The sequence below is a fragment of the Alligator sinensis genome, unplaced genomic scaffold (genome assembly GCF_000455745.1).
Source record: "Alligator sinensis unplaced genomic scaffold, ASM45574v1 scaffold471_2, whole genome shotgun sequence".
Classification (NCBI taxonomy): Eukaryota; Metazoa; Chordata; order Crocodylia; family Alligatoridae; genus Alligator; species Alligator sinensis.
In genome coordinates, this window is record NW_005842143.1 from 239,330 (window position 1) to 257,475 (window position 18,146).

Here is an 18,146-nt window from a genome sequence, read left to right on the forward strand (position 1 = left end):
GCGTGGGGGGGGTGCGGGGGGGTGGGGGGGGGGGGGGGGGTGTCCCCCACACTCCTGTGGAACACTCCATCCACCCTGGCATCACAACACTCACGAGCTGCACCTGATACCTCGAGGCATGTAGAAAAATCATTTGAAGCTGCGTCTGTGGCCGAATCACTGATTCTGCAAATCAGCATTGAATCTTCGGATTCAGCCAAATCGAATTGGAGACAGGGATCCGAATCAACGAACTGAATAACTGTGCCAGATTTGGGCTAAATCCAAATTGAATACAGCCCATTTCGCACAACCCTAGCAACTGTCTGCTCAAAGTGAACTGATTAAGAACAGCAATATACAAAGGAGAAACAACATACATAGGGAGAGGAGCTGCAGCAATAGAAAAGTGAGACCCTAACTCAGTCTTGTGAAGTTCAAGGCATGTCTAAAACATTTAATAAAATTACTATCCTAAAGGTTCTGTAGATAAAGTGGGAAATCAGACCCATGTCATAAAGCTACTGCTCAAAAATGGGCTCCAACAGCTTCACAGCATGTTTGTAGGATCACAAAGGGCTTTACCAAAAAAAAAAAAAAAAAATAGCTGGAAAGATCCATTAAAGATTATTACCATGTTAATGGTGGTCTAACCAGGAACCAGAAAATTCAACTAAAAAAAACATTCCCTATCAACTAGGTTAAAATAGTCTAAATGGTCCATAAGAACCATATTCCAACTCATGGAAGACAAGAGCCAGTCATAACAAACGTATACTTTCCACCTGTCTAAGCTGCCAGATTGAGCATCTGAAGTAAAGTCAGGTCAGCTATAGGACACCTGCTGCAGAGGGGGAAAAAAAAGCATGCCAGTAACCTTCATTAGATGTGCAGTATGGCTAAGAGGGTAAGACTAAGTCTTGATTTCTAGAATCTTTTTAGTCATGAAATTACTTCAGAAACTTTGTAGTTTCCATAAGATAAGCTTCAACGATATAGAAAATTTTAAAATCTACACTCTAGAGGTGCATCTATCATCGGTCTGACATTGGATTGGCACTGATATAAAGAAAATTGTTTGTCAGCCCGCAGGCAGAGAGGAGCACAGCCCAGCAATGTGGAGAGCAGCGTGCAGCTGGTAAGTCTGGTATGGAAGGAGAGGGGGGAGGGACAGATCAATGCCCCCCACAGTGAGGGAGGGAGTGGGGCTGGGGGAGATGCTGCCTGGCCGGGGCAGGGTGGGCACAGGATGGAGCTGCGGCTCATCCAGGGGGCGCAGGAAGGGGGGTGGCTCCCACCACCGTGTGCCGCTCATCCGGGAGGGCACTGGGGAGAAAGGCATATGACCCAGATCTGCACAGGGCAGACTAGGCAGGCTGCAGCTGCGAGCTAGGTCTGTGCTACGCTTGGGGCAGGCGGCAACAATGCTGGGAGACGGCTAAGGCAAAATTTGGGGTAACTGCAGCCACCACCTCCCAACACTGCCACTTCCCGGCCCGAGTGCAGCACTGCAGCCTGCCCTGTCCAGCCAGCAGAGATCTGGGGGCACATGCCCCTCCCCTCCATGCCCTCCTGGACAAGTGGCAGGAGCCACCCCCTCTCCCTGTGCCCCCCCCAAGACAAGCCACAGCTCCATCCCATGCCCGCCCTGCCTGGGCAGCACCTGCCCCAGCCCCACTCCCTCCCTCACTGTGGGGGGCATTGATCTGCACCCCACCATGCCCCTTTCCTCACCTTTCACCACAACAGACTTACCAGCTGCGTGCAGCTGTATCGGAAATCAGATTGGTATCGGCTGATACGTCTCCTTAAAAATCAGCTATCAGTATTGGCCGACAAAATCTCTATCAGTGCACCCCTACTATATTTCACCCACTGCTATGAGATTCTGTAGCATCCCACACATGCTGAAGAAAACAAATTTACAAAACTTGCTGCTAAAAATCTGCCACAAGAGCTTGAAAAATGCAGCTGCAATTCTCTCACTCCAATTTAATCAAACCACATAGTATGCCAAAAGTAACAGGTTCTGACAAGTAGATTTTTGCTTCAAACCAGAACTGCAGAGCAACTGGGGCTTGTCCACACATGACATTTACTGGCTGAACTACAGTAGCCTAATTATACCAGGACAGTTTCACCATTAAATTTTCTCCTACGTGCACAAGCTCTTAAAAACAAAGCAAAACAAATCCCAGAAAACTCTGTGACTCAAAGCAACACCCAACTGACTGCAGTATTACGTGCAATAGTCATGAACCAAAAACCAAATCATAGTCACCACTGTGCGTCCCTCTCCCCTACATGCTGGTTTTGAACCACCTGGTATAATTTGCAGACAGTCCTATGAACTGTGTTTCATCATTTGGGAAAAGTTATTGTGGAGGAAGATAACATTTGAAAAAAGAATTTAGTTGATATCATGCCCACTGCTGAACTTCTCATATTGCCTCCTCCTGCCAAAACTAAATCATCACACCTGCACCAATTCAGCTGTCAAACCACAGCTTGAAAACAGCCTGAGAACTGACAATAATTTATCCATTCTAATACTGAAAATTATTCTGGACCACAGCTGAATGCCTGCATTTAAAAATTCAGACCTATATATTGGAACTTATGAATATAACAAAGCAGAAAGCAGCAAATCAGCAGTAGCAAAGCAGAAAGCAGCAAAATACAGATGGCTATACTACTTTAGTGAGACTATCAACCAGCAAACATGCTCCTCTTCACCCAGGCAGTGAAAGGACACTAAAATACACAGAAGCCTCTGCAAGTCTTCATGCAAATTTAGGAGGTTATTCAAAGCAAAGGGTACTTTTAAATAGTCTCTTTCAAAGAGGCTAAGAAAGCATCTTTCAAGTCAAAACTGAGTCTACTGCTAGCTTCCTGCCAACACTAGCACCTGCAGAGCCAAAGAAAAGCCACATAACACATACTTTTGTTACAGCACATGCTAACATGATGAACCTCTGGCTCACTCAAAATTATATTTTTTAATAGGACAGGGAACTTTAGGGTCTTTTTTTTATCCTGTAAAATAATATTTCACAAGCCTGGTGGTACATGCAGTATTTATGCCATACACCAGAATCACAGAAAATCTACCTTTCCACTTTGCGGGTACTATCTACAGATTGTCTGGACACGCTTAACCTTTGCAGCTGGTAACTTTTGGTCAGGGTTGAGGGGCAAAGCAAGAGAAAAATCAGTCTCTCTTTAAATATTAATTAGGGAGTCTGTGCAAATGCTGTAAGTTTGACAGCTCTTAAGCACACCTAAACTTTAATCAAAAATAGTCATTGCTATAACCAACTTAATGCTGCACCTCCCTTTGTGGTAAAATCTAAAAATTATGTTGTTACTATTGCTGCTGACAGTTCCTAAATTAATACATGTAGGAAATGTTGGCAGAGTACTTAATGGAGGTCCTTAGTCTCAGGAACTTGCTTTCCCAACTTGTTCGACAAAGCCTATGTTTAGTGACCTTTAGGATGCAGGTTCAGACTTACCAATTTGCTCCAGCCTTTAGCCAACTGGACAACTAGGGGTGGTACCAAGATTTTGAAACAGTATGGGGAGTCTGACATAAGAATTAACAAATACAAGGTAAGCCAAGTAGTTTCCTTCACCTTCTGCCTATTGCTTCAAAATACCATCTCTCTTAAAAAACATTAATAGACATGCAGACAGTCTCAGGACAATTAGTGTGTGCCAATATGCAACAGTGAGGACACGAGAACAGAGGAGTCTCCCCTGCTTGCATATTTGGGCAGAAGAGATAGCACAAAGGTGGTCTCCAGACCATCTTGAAGGCTAACAGGGTTGTTTCCAGCCCCTGAATAAAAACAGTGTTACATTAGGGGATGACTGAACTGTAGATGAAGTGTAAAAAATTAATACGGTTCATCTATATAGGTGTAGCAATTCTCAGCTTTTTTAGACTTGAAGCACCCCACAAAAATGACAGCTCTTCATTTTCACTCTTTGAGTGCAGAAAAAACTGATAGAGAAATTTGTCTGTTGCAAAGAACTCAAATATCACAACAGGTTGTAAATATAAATAATACCTTACTGCAATAAATTTCCCTCAACAAATTTATTTTCTTTTGCAGAAACCAGTGTGAAAATTTGATCCAGTGGTGAAGGTGGTAGATGGACTCAAGGCCCAAGTGTTGTCAACGGGGTCTCCAGCGATTTCCCTGCCTCAACTATGGCTCAGCAGCTGCAATGATTATTTGGCTGTTTCATTTTGTCTTCTTGTTTGTTTTAGTTTGGCTGTTCAGACTTTAGATATGAATATTAATGCTGAAGTTGTTAATGATGATGTCTAATTCATGAAAATCTGGGGTATGCATGTGAGGACCAGAATCTAATTAGTCAAAACATATGGGCAATGAGTACATACAAGGTCAGAATGTTTATGACACTGTTGTTTTCTATTTCAAATCTCTGGGCTTAGTGTAGAAGACATGCTTGCAAACCCAACAATGCCAGTATTGTGTTTCACCCTGTGGCATTCTTGAAGAGATCTCAAGGAACCTCAGGGTACTGTGTCACCCTAGTTGAGAATCACTGATATAATGTCTCTACAAGTATTCCACAGACATTCAAAATAAGTGGCTGTTAGAGATCTAGACTGACAGCAGATTGGTTGATGACGTATTTAAATGACAAGGAGAATAGGTAGGAATAAAACAGTTAAGAATAGTAGAGCAGAAGTGTCCAATCTGTTGTATGGGTACCATCAGTGGTACACGTTAACAGATTTATTATAATTACTTTATATGACAAAAAAATTGCTGGTGGTACTTAAGTTTGCATCATTTTAACTTGGTGGTGTGCAATCTGTCCCGAGTTTGGGAACTGCTGTAGTAGAGAATGACTGAGTTTCCCAAAGATTTTAGCCATTACTCTTAGAAAAAATGAAAGATTAGAAATGCTTAAGTAAACCTTCACATTATTTTAAAATGAAGACTAACTGATATTATGCTCTGGTAGCTTTTTCCCCCAACACCATCCATAGGGTTTTCTTTCTAAATAAGGTAAGGCAAGGGTGAGTGAATCACTGAACTATTTTAGTTTACTTCCCCATCTCCTACAGCTGGCAACATAGTTTCTAAGGTAACCATTTGTTTTAGATGCTCTGAACAGGGAAACCAAGTTACTAAAGGATTTTAAAACAATTTATTTCAAACTACAAGAAAGGGTTTCATGTTCAAACTTAATAAAAAGCTATGTTCTTCTCCACTTGTGTCCCTTCAAGTCATCGGCAACAACACTGTTCAAAAGAACATCTCCATTCAACACTTGGTTTAATACCAGAGATGCAAAAGTTACTTTCAATTTCAAAGGGACCTTAGAAAAAAATCAATAATCTTGCTGAATACTATGGCTGTTTGTCACCATCCCTCATTTTAACTAGAGGTGCACCAATACATTGGTTCCTATCGTATCAGCACTGATAAAAGGAAAATTGACATTATCAGCAATCGGCTTTTTTTGGCTGATGTGTCTGGTAATGTCACCAAAAAATCTTGCGTGCATACGCGCAGCTGCAGCATGCACGCGGCCAGGAGTACAGCCCGGCAGCTTGGAGAACAGCATTCGGCTGGTAAGTGACAGAGCTGGTGGCTGGTCTGGGGGGCGCAAGGGGGCAGAGAGAGGAGGGGCGGCTCCTGCCACTATGTGCACCCCTGAGGGAGACATGGGGGGGCATGTGCCCCCCAATCTGTGCACAAGGCAAAGGGGTATGCCAGCTGCATGTTTGGGGCTGGTGCCAGCCTCTCACTGATGGCTGTGCTCAGGCCAGCAGGACAGAGTGGGCAGTGGTAGCGCTGGAAGGGAAGTCTATGGTGAATTTTGGGGTGGCTCTAGCCCTCCCCATAGGCCGCCCCCCAGTGCTGCCCATCCTGCCCTGACCATGAGTACAGCCACTAGGAAGAGGCTGGCACCAGCCTCGAGCACAATGCACAGCCCGCCCTTGCCCCACACACAAATTGGGGGGCACATGCCCCATCCCATGCCTCCCCCAACAGTGCGCACAGCTGTGGGAGCCGCCCCCCGGGTGAGCCGCTGGCTTCACCCTGTGCTCCACCCTACTGTGGCTGGGCAGTGCCTGCCTCTGTCCCACTCCTTCCCTTTTTCAGGACAGGAAATTTTAATCTAAGTCTCAAATTTCCATGGGTCTCTTTAAAAAACAAGAAAGCAGAGTTCTTCATTCCAAGCCAACAATAATAAAGACGAATGAAAAGAAAAACAAGTTTCATAAAACAAGAGGTGAATTCAAGAATCTCTTCCAATCTACCAACTTGCTTACAATTTACTTCTAAAATACTTATAACTTCTAAAATTTTACTTGCTCATCTGCCCACAGTAAGTAATGTGTCAGGTATAGATCAGACCATACCCCATTGGACAGCCGGTTCAGGGCCAGGGCCAGACCACAACCCTTCCCTTCCCCACCTCCCCCCATGAGACTGAGCCAGGCTCCTCCTCCATACTGCTGGATTGGGGCTGGGTTGCCCCCAACCCCTCTCACATAGACAGATAGGTCTTTGCTGTGCCCAGAGCCAGACTGGGTCCACCAGCTGGATCCAGCCTGCAAAGGGATCAGACATTGCCCATCCAGCCTACTGAATGAAAAGGTTGAGAGCACCACTGGTACAGACAGAACAGCCATAAAGCTAGGGAGGTGAAAAAAGGAAGATTCCCAGGCTTGTTAACATAAAATATCTGACAGCAACAACTAATCCAGTTATGAAATATAATAAATTTTATTTCCAAATTAGCATGCTTTTAGAAGAGAGAAGTAAAGCAACTATTATTCTGAGAAAAGTCATTCACAGCAGTAACTAAGCCATTAAAATTTCTCCCCTGGATAGATGTGCCTTTTGGCAGCTAGGAAGCTGGTACAATTTGTAATTGCTGAGGATGTGGATGGCAACAAGCAGCAGAGAAGAGAGAACAAAGAGAAAATGTTTTGGAGAAAAGGATTGGGATTTAAGTGCTGGTTTTGACCTGCAAGGCCCTAAAATTATTAAGGATCACATCTGTGGGAGTCCAGCGAGGAAAGCAATGCTAAAGGGCAACCAGCACAGATTCATAGCAGGTAGATCCTGCCTGACCAACCTTGTTTCTTTTTATGACCAGGTCACCAAATGCTTAGACGCAGGAATCAAGGTGGATGTCATCTACTTGGATTGTAAGAAGGCCTTTGATATGGTATCTCATTATAGTCTCATAGATAAACTGAGAAACTGTGATGTAGATGATTACACAGTCAGGTGGGTGGCAAATTGGCTTAGGGGTCGCACCCAGACAGTGGTGGTGGGTGGGTCAGTATTGACCTGGAAAGGTATCAGCAGTGGAGTCCCGCAAGGCTCATTCCTTGGACTGGTGCTGTTCAATGTCTTCATCAGTGACTTGGATGAGGGCATAGAAAGCACTCTATCCAAAATTCACAGATGATACCAAATTATGGGGTAAAGTTAACGTGTTTGAGGTTAGGGAACGAATACAGGCAGATCTAGACAGGTTGGAAGAGTGGGCAGAACAGAACAGGATGCAGTTCAATAAGGACAACTGCAAGGTGCTGCACCTAGGAAGGAGGAATCAACAGCACGCTTACAGGCTAGGGGAAGACCTTCTCAGCAGCACAGCAGCAAAAAGGGATCTTGGAGTCACTGCTGACTCCAAGATGAACATGAGTCGTCAATGTGATGAAGTGATCAGTAAAGCTAACCGCACTTTCTCATGCATTAGCAAGTGCATGACAAACAGGTCCAAGAAGGTAATACTTCCCCTTTATGTGGCATTGGTCAGGCCGTAGCTGGAGTACTGCATCCAGTTTTGGTCATTACGCTTCAAGAGGATGTGGACAACTTTGAGAAGGTTCAGAAGAGGGTCACTCATACAGTTAGGAGCCTGGAGGCAAAGCCCTACGAGGAGAGATTGAGGGCCCTGGATCTCTTTCAGCCTCTGCAAGAGAAGGCTAAGAGGTGATCTTGTAGCCACCTATAAATTCATCGGGGGGGAGGCACCACCAAGGAATAGGAGATGCTCCGTTTACCAGGGCACCCCTTAGAGTAACTAGGAACAATGGCCACAAACTGACAGACAGCAGATTTAGGTTAGACATCAGAAAACTTTTTTTACGGTAAGGGTTGCCAAAATCTGAAATTGGCTTCCAAGGGTGGTGGTGCTCTCCCTTAGCTTGGGGGTCTTTAACAGGAGGCTAGACAGACACCCGGCTGGGGGTGGCTGACCCCCGCACTCGCCCAGAGCAGGGGGTCGGACTCGATGATCTGCTAAGGTCCCTTCCGACCCCAATATCTATGAATCTATTAACTAGTAAGGCTGTGCAACTCTGGACTCTGTGGGAGACAGTACAGTTTTTCCACAAATTTTCTAAGGTACACAGAAGACTGAAGAAAGAGTTGCTCTTTAGGAGAGAAACAAGAAAGACTAACATCTCCTGACAATTTCAGGTTCAAAGTCACTTTTACTATTTAAATCTCCCTTTTATAGTACCATTTGGAATTTATGAGTATTTCCTCCTCCTCCTGCCCAGTAACTCCAGGCTACTGGAGTTCTCACTCTTCTTAAGATATACTACAGGTGCTCAACCTTTTGGCTACAAGGGCCAAATAAATGGCACAGGGCCAGCCCTGCATCACCTCTGCCCAGCCCCATACACTGGGAGCAGGGCTCAATGACACCTTCATCTGGCTGATCTAGCCCACAGGCTCACAGTCCAGGAGGATTCCCTTGGGTCTGTGGGAAGCCCCGCAGGCCAGGTGACAGCACTGGGGGTTGAGCACTACTCACATATAGACTTGGGCATATGCAGAAGGTCTGTCCACTCCACAAAGCCCTACAGTCTCTAGCCAAAGCACCCTCTCTCTTGTGAATGTCCCAAGATAAATAATAACAATGTTAATATTGCACACTACAGGTTAGGTATAAAAGACATAGGCTAGCGATGCTGCTCACCCCAACTAATTTGTCGGCCTGTTTCACAAGAAAACATTGAAGAATTCCCTCTCCCTTGGTCTTGGTATCTTAGGCAAGCATCAACTCTGGAGGAGATAAGGGTCTATGCTACTTCTCTTGCAAATTTTCATAACATTGACACCTGAAATTATAATACATTGTTCACCAAATGTTAATGAATAATACATCAAATAGCCTCCACAGAATAAGCTAGTAATTAAATCTGCAGTTTAAAAAAAATCACTTTTAAAAACCATTTCTTAACTAAATACAAGACTTTAATTTTACTTGGGTCTAAAGTCTTCAAGGGCAAAATTCAGCAATTTGTTAGGTAGATATATGCAAAAAGGTTGCACTCCCTATTTCAAAGTTTTAAAAGGAGTCAGTCTGAAATACTTTGACCTTAGGGGGGAGGAGGAGGAACACGACACAACAATAACATTAAAAAAAAACAAAATTCTTTTTTTACATGCAAATCCCAAGAGAACCTTACAATGGAACTTGGAATTTGGTTCCTTCATAATGTAGTTAATACTAAGTTAATGCTGTACCTAGGAGACAAGAATTTACTTTAGGCATATATTCGGGAGAAGTTCTTGGTGTTAACACGCCTTTCAACTCTGTGGCCAAAAACAGGACAGAATCCAATTCCAGAGGGAAGCCTGCACTTGCATTAGCTACTTGACCTTCTTTCTCTTCCCACAACCCGCTGCCTCAGACCCTGTATACCTACACCAAATAAGATTTGGTTCCAACATGATTTCCTTCACTACACAACCTGAATTTCTTTTTGAAGCAGCTTCAGACAGTGTGCTGAATGATACAAAAGTTCTGTGGCACAAAATGCTATATGATCACAGAATACATACATACATCTTCCCCTGGCACTGAACACCTGCTTGAGAAAGACCCGTCTCAGTTGTGCCCACCACCTTCATCAATATTCACAGGAAACCCATAGGCACCTTATCTCTTCTGCCCCCACTCACTTCTCTCTTCAGCTAGAAAGAACCATCACAATATACAGCAATTTGAGAAGTACCTGACATTGGTCTCACCTGGTCTTGTTTGGGAAACTCAATCACCTGCCTTCTCCAAATGGTTTTAAAATTAGTCAAAGCACCATTAGTTGCCAGTTTCTTCAAAATAAACTAAGAGCAGGAAGGTCCAAAAACCAAAGTGCCACTTGTCAGACAAAGCAGTGCCGCACCAATAGAGATTTTGGGGGCCGATACCAATAGCTGATTTTTAAGGAGACATATCAACTAAAACTGATCTGATTATTGATATACCTGCGTGCAGCTTGTAAGTCTGTTGTGGTGGATGAGGAGTGTGGAGGGGCAGATACAAGGCCCCTGCGGTGAGGGAGGGAGCAGGGCTGGGGCAGGCACTGCTCAGCCAGGGCAGGGCATGGAATGGAGCCACGACTCATCCAGGGGGTGCAGGATGGAGCGGTGGGGGCAAGGCTGTGCTCAGGGTGAGTGACGGTGGCACTGGGACAGGGCTATGAGCAAGGGTGGGTCTATGGTAAAATCTGGGGTGGCTGCAACCCTGCCCCCCATAGCCCCTCTCCCAACACCACCGCAGCCCACCCCGAGCACAGGCCCCATGCAATGGGAGCACAGCCCTGAGTGTGGCACCACAGCCCCGAGCAGTCTCCATGCGCCGGGAAGAGCCCAGGGCAGCCCCAGCCCAAGCCCACAGTGGCAGTCCCCCAACCCCCATTCCGCACTCTCCCAGGGTGCACGCAGTGGCAGGGGGCATTCTCCCCCCCCCCCCAGATGAGCCGCGGCTCCATTCCACACCTCACCCTGCCCCGCTGGGCAGCGCCTGCCCCACTCCCTCCCTCACCAGGGGAGGGGGACATTGATCTGTCCCCCCATGCCCCTTCCTTCCCTCCTCCCCTTCTACCACAAACTTATCAGCTACACACAGCTCTCCATGACCCCGGGCTGTGCTCCTTGCTGCCTCCACGCTGCACTGGTGCACGCATGCAAGGACATGTATCGGCCAAATTATAAGCCACATCAGGCCGACTTCCGATGCAATCAATTTTCTTTATATCAGTGCCAATCCAATATCGGACTCGTGTATTGGTGCACCTCTAACATAAAGCTACCTCAACAGATTTAAGAATCCAAATGCTCCATAGTGTTAGTGATGAAAAGTGACTGGTCTGCTATGGAATCCTCAAAGCCATGGGCCAGGCTAAAAGACATTTGGTAATAAATCTTAAGAGAAGATGGTAGTGTGCATCTAGTGCCAAAGAACTTTACTCTCCAGTGTATGAAGTGGCTTTTCCAATATTCCAGAGTTAAACATGAAGTAGGTAAAACAGACTGAGCACTTGCCCTGAATGGAGCTTTCTCCTAGAAAGAAGGGCTGCTTGGAGGCTAAAAAAAAAAGAACGAAAACAAACCGAAAAAATAGCGCGTTAAATTTAAACTCCATATGTCCACACACCAAGACAAGCACATGCCCAAAAGAGGCACCGTGTTAGCTGAACTTGGCTTACCCAACATCTGTATAGATCAGGCGCTTTAGTGGAGCTTTTTGGCGCTTTTATCTAATAGCTGATTTAATCAGCTATTAGATAAAATCAGATAAAACCCCGATAAAATGTAGATAAAAACAAAAAACCCCGCTGAAGTGCCTGATCTATATAGACACTGCAGAGCCAGGTCAAAGTAATGCACTGATTCTTCCGGTAAAGCATGGTTTTTCGTTTGTCTGGGTTGTTTGTTTTTTTTAAATGTCTGCAAGCAGCCAAGATGAACTGGAACCTAGGGAAATTTATGAATGTTACAATATAATACCAAGTACAGGAATTGAATCTAGCAAAATAGGAAGATTACAGAGGGAAAAAAATTTATATGCACAAACACTAGACAAGAGGAAAAGCTAAGGTGGATGATGTCATTGGAGATGGTAAAACTTTTAACTGATGTATCAGAAACATCACAAGCAGCTCTTAAAGAATAACTTAATGTTTTCTGTCCTAGAGGTTGAAGAGAAAATTAACTTTGGCCGGACCCCAAAGTACCTTAAAGGTCTTGATTTGAGTCCCATTAATGAAATTCAGTCAGTCACTAACATCAGTGCAACCAATTGCAAGACTCAGGCCCTTCTGGTTCCGCAGAATTATCCCTCAAGTACAAAAGCCAGAGTGAGTCATCCAAAAGTCCTACTAGAATATAAAGAGGAAAAATCAAGCTGGGTCAACATGGCTCAGAAGTTTATTCCATCTTAACTCTAAGCATTACACTGCACATGGGCAGTGAGTAAAGTAATTCAAGGCAACATAAGTATACGCTATGAAGACATCACCTGAGCCAGCCTTCCTTCACTTTGGGAACCTGCCTGACACTATCAAAACCATGTCTGTTCTTCTTGGGAGCCCAAATGGGAAAGATGACAACAATGAGACCTGTATTACTCTACTGCTCCTCCATTTATTTTGGAGGACTGAGAAATGCTTCCAAGATCAATTAGTCATCTAGTCATTAATACTATATGAACAATGCTACAGACCTAAAGCTTTCAGACTGAGGAAAAGGTCACCAGATTTACATGCATGATCTAAAGACTAGAAAGGTAACACTCAGAGGACAGAGCCAACCAAGCAGATCCTGGTAATGAAATCAGTACAATGGTAGTACTCTAAGCACCCTTGTGACCTACAGCAAAAATAAATACACATTGACTAAACCTGTATGGTATGAAATCATTATAGTCACAGTTTCACTGCAGACAGCAATGAGGTGCTGAGGACAAAGCAAACTGAGCCTTGATTCCTTATGTAGCCCTACACCACATATTAGGATCTCCCAAAACAAAGAATGAAGGAGGAAGGGACAGAAGATGAAGGAGAATCCAGATAGCAACAGCCTTTGCAGAAAAGTCTTCACTTGTGCTTCCTAGAGCACAACATACCACCTCAACAGCAGTATGTTGAAAAAACAGTCCCACAAACAAACGTATGATTTTCTTAAACTGCAGTAAAGGAATATAAGCAGGGAGCTACCAAAATCACAGTGGAAGTTTGTGGTACAGTGGTACCTTTAATCTTGCTATTTTCACTGCTTTCCCCCGTGCCCCCTTGCTGTAGAGTAGCCAAGCGGCATTTATTGCCTCTTATCCATTCAGCAGCAGGGGAGGAGGGGACAGGAGGGCGGACACAGCAAAAAGAGTGAAATTAAAGGTGCCACTAAACTTTGGTCACAATTTAGGTAGGTCCCTAAATATAAGACTGTGTTTTAAGTTAAGTTTCATTTTCCTTTCCAGGGGCGTGTATGCAGATTTTAAATGAAGTGATGAAGGGGTTTCAAGTTTTGAATCAGGATCTTAGATTAACTCTTCATTACTCTTCTGTCATCCCCTTTGAGGACTGTGTTCTTCTATTAAGAAACTGCTACTCTGAGTCATTACAACAGCGGCAGTGAAGGAACATTATTTTCGGGACTCCAACACTCACTGAAGCTTTTCCTTCAATAAGATCAGAGGAGCAGTGGTAGAGCTGATGTTCCAATAGGTCAATTGCCATCTCCTCCCTCTCCTACTGCTACAAAAAAGGTCTAGAATTACTTTTGCTGACCTTCATTGGCTGAAACCGAGCAGCAAGGAAGTCAAGATCCCAAGGGCACATCCAAACAAGTGTGCACGTGCTGTATGCAGTGCTGCAAACCTGTCTGAGGTGATGCAAAGCGCACACACTGCACATGCAGGCATTCACTGTGCTGCTAATTTGCAGCGCAGCAAGGGATTTTTTGACAACAACAGACTCCGGTGTCAAAAAACCCCACATCTAGATAAAAAGCAGGGCAGTGCATGTAGTAGCAGCATGCACTGTGCAAAACTGAAGCCTGGCCGACTGGAGCCATGCTCTGGCTGCCAGCCAGTCTCAGTGTGCTGGATCACCGCCACTGGAGCCCTGGGAAGCACCCAGGACCCCAGTTAAGGCTGGAGGGGCCAGCCTCCACTACACCACCCAGGGCAATTTGCTATGCACCAGAGCACATGTGCATGAGCATTCCCCAGGGACAAGAAGCAGAGGCACAACTATGTACCGCTGCTATTTGTCCCCAGAGAAACACATACACGCACGCTCAAAGCAGCAGTTCCCCAAATGTTCAAGTCTGATCCTTCTTACATGAACCCAGGCCATTTTGAGCAGTGAGCCAGTTTGTTCTCATTTAAGCAGTTGTTCTCCCAATAATCAAATCTCAAATTTAAAGCACATTCCCTCAGCAAACAACAAAAGATAGGATACAGCAGCTTCTGATCACCTGGAATCAGTAAAGCTTTATCTGCAAAGGCTAGTACTTCAAGACAACTGGCACGGTCTGTTGAATGAGGGGAGTTAGTTTTGTTTGGGAAAGTAGTTTTTACTGGAGTATCTTTCACATAAAAAGGTTTTAAGACAGATTTTATAAGTTATTTGAATGCCATGCTATTTTTATTGTAATCAATGATTTAGTTTGTTTTTTTTAATAAGGCCATCACTGTGGTACTTGGATGCACAACAAGTTAAAATACCAATATTAAAACAGCCCACAATAAAGAGACCTATTCCAGAATAGCAGAAAAACACAGGAGCTCAGCAATAATCACCAAGTAAATGTTTGATGGAAAAAGCTGCCCTGCGTCCTCCACTGAAGGTCAACAAGCTGGTTTCCTCTGATACTCCATTCAAACTAATATTCCACAGTTGGTACCTTCCTTTGGACATGCTCCTTTGAAGTTTAGGTGCCCCCCCACCACCACCACCTAGGAACTTTTCAATCAAGCATCAGTTAGTCACCCATCATAGGATCCCCCCTTCCCCATACACTAAAAAAACAACCAAAACAGCCCACCAAGTGATTTAATCCAACCCCAGAGCCAGAATATCAGTGGCAATTCAGCAGCAAAGCCACTTAGAAGCTGGTCATAGGTAGCAGCCAGCCTCAGACCAAACTGCATTATTTCAGCACGTTGCTCCTAAATGGTTGCTGACCCCTAAAGTAGGAAGAAACAAGTTAGATTAGTGACTCTCAACCAGGGTGCTGAAGGATCCCATTAAAGGTGCTATGCCATCCAGCCCCTGTGAGAGAAGGTAAAAGCTCTCCTCCCCCAGTGTGGTGCACCATGCCTGCCCCAACTACTTAGTGGCACCTGCAGCTACTCCTCTGGGGACCGCTGCCACTACTGCTCTCCCCCTGGCGGCCCCTATGCCAGGAGCAGGCAGTTATTTTGGGCAGAAGGCCGCTTGCTTAGTTTTGGCAAGCCATTGAGGGCCGCATGACAGGCAACCCAGGGCATATAAATATACATTTTCTAAATTTTTTAGGGTGGGCCAGATAGAATGGCCAGGCAGGCTGCATCTGGGCCCCAGGCCGCATTTTGCCCACCCCTGCCCTATGCCATCTACTCCCACACTGGCAGCAGCATGTTCTGCTTCAGGCAGCTGGCATAGCATCAGAACCACATTTTGTAGCCTGGCTTGTCCACTGTGCTCCTTCCATTCCCAGGACATGCAGAAGGGGGTCCAGGAGCAGTTGCAGCCATGTGAGACCCCACAAGAACAGCCTCCAGTAGAGACTTCCCTTTCTCCCTCAGGTACAGGCAGGGAAGGGGCAAACAGTAGAAAGTGCACAAGCTTGTTTAAGTCCTTCCATCACTTGACACCAGCTAGATCAGTAGTTCTTAACTATTTTATCCTCTGGGCACCAATCCGTACCTTTTCTGAAGTTAGGTTGTAGCCCATGGATTCTCAAGTGGAGCGCTGAAAATTCAGGAGAGGTACGAAGGGGACCTTGAGGCTAAAAAGGCTGAGAACCACTTGATTAGATCAATAGTGAATTGCCTCTAGAAACAAACAGAAGCCAGAACAGATGGAGCATATTTCTAACATACTTGCACTGACCTGCTCATCTAGGATACTAGACCATTGTTTTGCTGTTAACTTCAAACACAGCACAGTAAGAGACCGACCTGATCGTGACAAAAGCACTTATGAAGTTTGGCGTGATGAAGGAAAAGTCAGACTGTTAGCTAGTCCAAACTGAAAAAAGGCATATTAATCACCGTTGCAAACAGGAATATTTGAGTACAGTCCAGAGTTGAAAAAACACATATAGCACATAAGATATTGTACCAGTTTAACAAACATCTCTCTAGTTTATTTTGCCTAAGGTCTTGTCAAGGCCTCTCTTGTGTCTTGAATAATACAACTTCTCTGGCCTTGACTACTGCAACCCCTCTCAGATCCAAAGCTTTCCTCTCATGCCTCAATTAGTCAAGGTCAGAGAAAAGTTTCACTACTGAAGCTCCTCTCAAACCCATTCAAACATGCTAAGATCACAGTCTGTCCCATCATTCTAACCACATGATCTACATCTTCAAATTCTTCCAATTGCTGCTGCTTCTTCACTGCATCAGAGTAAGCCTCTTGTACACATTATTAAGGCCTTGCACAATTTAACCTGTTTCCATAACCCCCACGTTTAAATGCATCAGTTACCTCCTTCAGCATCAGTACCAGCTGGTTCACACACTTAATCTCTTCTTCCCTTGCCACAACAACTTTAATATTTTTCCATATGGTTTTTCATGTTTGGAATAATATTCCCCCTAAAACTCTACCAAGCTATTTCTCTATCCTCCTTAAGCACCTCTTCTCATATAATGCCCACAAAACATTGCCAGTTTATAACAGACACACAGGTAGCAACTTACATCTACAGTCATTTTTTCCCTCCTCCATTTATACCATTACCCTGTCCTTACATTAAGATTCAGAAGAGCTACTTGTGTCAAATGTTAGCAGCAATTCTGGTACCCAGTGTGTTTACTTATGTTTACTTATTTCAGATATCAAGACAAACAAACAATAAATAGTAGTGTTTTACAGAGTCCTGTGTTAACAGCAAGATTATACCTAAAAATGTAATTTTAGCTTTTCTCAATGTGTTTTCATCCTTAGATAGTTATGAGCACCTGGTACCTTGTGGTCAGCCCGTGGATCAGGGGTGGGCAAAATATAGCCCACGAGCCATATCCAGCCTCCCAGCCACTGCTAAGGGCCTAAGGAGGGACGGCTGCGCTCCACACCATCCCCTCTGCCACAGCCAGCGCTGGGCCAGGCCAGGCAGTGCAGACTCTACCTCCCCTCCCTCCCCCACTTCCCCCCACAGCTGGCCCTGTGGCTGCACAGTCCTGGCACCATAGCCACTGGCAACCAGGCCCACCCACCTGCCAAAATGAGCCACAGACATAAGCACCTGACAAAATGAGTCCATGCCGGTGGGTGGAGCACTCAGTCCAGGCAGCTAACCCCAACTTTCCCAACAGCATAAGCTAATAGCAGCAGGTGGGACAGCTACTTGGCATGCTGCATCACAGCCCACCTTGTGCAGGCCCAGCTGCTGGTGACCACAATGCTAAGACTACACAGCGACAACAGGAAGCTGGGGAGTGATGGACATGGAGGTGCAGAGGAGTCTGTGTGCTGTGAGGTCCAGCCTGGTCCCAGCTGTGACAGACTGGAGTAGTATGAGGTACAGCCCTCTCTTAGGCTCTTGGTGGTGGTCAGTGGGCTAGATGGGATTCACTGGCTTCTCCACAGCATCCCCCTACCAGAACCTCAACAGCTCACGAAAACTCCTTAAGTGGCCCTCCAGCCCAAATAATTGTCCACCTCCTGCCTTAGATTCAAGCAGCACTGTGAATGCCTTTATTGGTTATGATCTAATTGGGCTTTATCAGAATCTTGTGCTGTAAGGCTAGGTACGGCTACTCTGGTAACACTGAAGAAATGATTAAATGTGCCATTGAACAGATGATAGGGAGACAGCAAAGAGGCAGTCAAGAGAAGAAACAGGACATATGTAAGAGGGAAAGCAGCCTTTCTACAAGGACAGATACACAGTCTGAATTTAAAGAACCTAAAGAAGCTATCTACTGATTTGTCAGCACTACAATTTCTAAGTGTAAGCATAAAATTAAAAGGTAATTGAATTACCAAAGTCCTAGATGCTGTGCTCTAATAAGAGTAATGGTACATTTAGCTAAGAACTGAAGTCCTCACACCTTCATGAAATACACCTGAATTACAGCTTCAAGGTACCAACAGATTTATTATTTAACATTTATGCAATTATTCCCTCAATACAGACATGAAAGGAAAGAGT

The 18,146-nt window shown here is 44.9% G+C and overlaps 1 protein-coding gene across 1 annotated transcript in view; it reads right to left on the reverse strand.

The window, feature by feature from the left end:
* Positions 1 to 18,146, reverse strand: part of SMG7 (SMG7, nonsense mediated mRNA decay factor) — an 83,800-nt gene that overhangs the window by 62,158 nt on the left and 3,496 nt on the right.